The following is a 1,239-nucleotide window of genomic DNA, read 5'->3' as shown; positions in this document are numbered from 1 at the left end:
GGCTGACATAATAGTATATAGTCCTAGTATTTATTTGGTCACTTCTATGTAGTTTGACCATACACTTGTCCTCATGCTCCATGTAGCTTTTGTCTACTTCATGTCTATATAGCTCACACTAAAATTATTTACATTCTCTATGCAATACTATAGTGTTTCCATTTTTGTATGTTTCCTTTCCATATTTCCCATCAATAGGAGTAGTTGGTTTATCTATATGTAACTTTACCAATATTTACTTTCCTTTATTATCTACATTATTTTCTGTGCTAGATTCTATAGAGCATATAAAAGGGCTTACATGTAGCAGTATTTCCCTAAGCAAGTTGCACCTTATCTCCCTTGCACATTTCTTCCTAGGATGTAACCCTCAAGTGCATCCAATAATTTTTTTTTGACTATTTTCTAATTATTTCTCTTTGTAATATGCATTATTTATATAATTGGATATTGAATATAAATTTTCCCCTTTAAAAGATGGTTTTTCCATATATCAATACATATTTTCTAATCACATATGCCAACATGTGAAATAATGAATACACACTATTATCTTAGTTCTATAATTGTTCTCTCACTCTTGTGAAGAATTTATCATGGACATTTAACATACTTTGTCCTCCTCAATTTCCTAGTGTACTAATTACTTTGTAGATATTCAATAGTAGATTTAAAATTTCTATTCAAAATTACTATCCATTTATGTTGTAGTAATATGCATCACAACTATGTAAGATTATCTACTATGGTTACTAAATTTTGATCAATGATCTCTAATACCATGTCAACTATAAAACAATCCACTTTTTATTTTCTAACATTTGCAGCCTATCTCTGATGGCATGTGAATATTATGATCACTAGAAGTGTAATAGTACTTCCCATATTGTATGTATTTTACAAGATCAAAATACTAAATAGACTGTATGGATCAAGTAAGACAAGGGGTGAATGGGGATAAACTTGGGAATGAGTTTAAAATATCAATCTAGAAATAGAAACAGGGTTGTAGGAAACTCAATAGGGATAGGTAGGGAAATAGGATCTATAAGATGTGTGGGGGAAGGGAGAGGTGAAGGTTCTAATTTTATCACTAGTGTCTAGCCATATGGTGGAGAAATCTATGTTGTCAACCTTTCCTTAGGTAAAAATTCCAAGGGTGGTATAGCTATCAAAGGATCAAAGAATGTGAGTAATAGTGGGGATAAATATGAGGTAGAAGGAGATAATAGTTTTTAA

Source organism: Cupressus sempervirens, chromosome 4 (assembly GCF_028749045.1).
Source record: "Cupressus sempervirens isolate cs-2001-9-10 chromosome 4, ASM2874904v1, whole genome shotgun sequence".
NCBI lineage: Eukaryota > Viridiplantae > Streptophyta > Pinopsida > Cupressales > Cupressaceae > Cupressus > Cupressus sempervirens.
The sequence above is the reverse complement of the archived record's forward strand: the minus strand, read 5'-3'. Positions refer to the sequence as shown.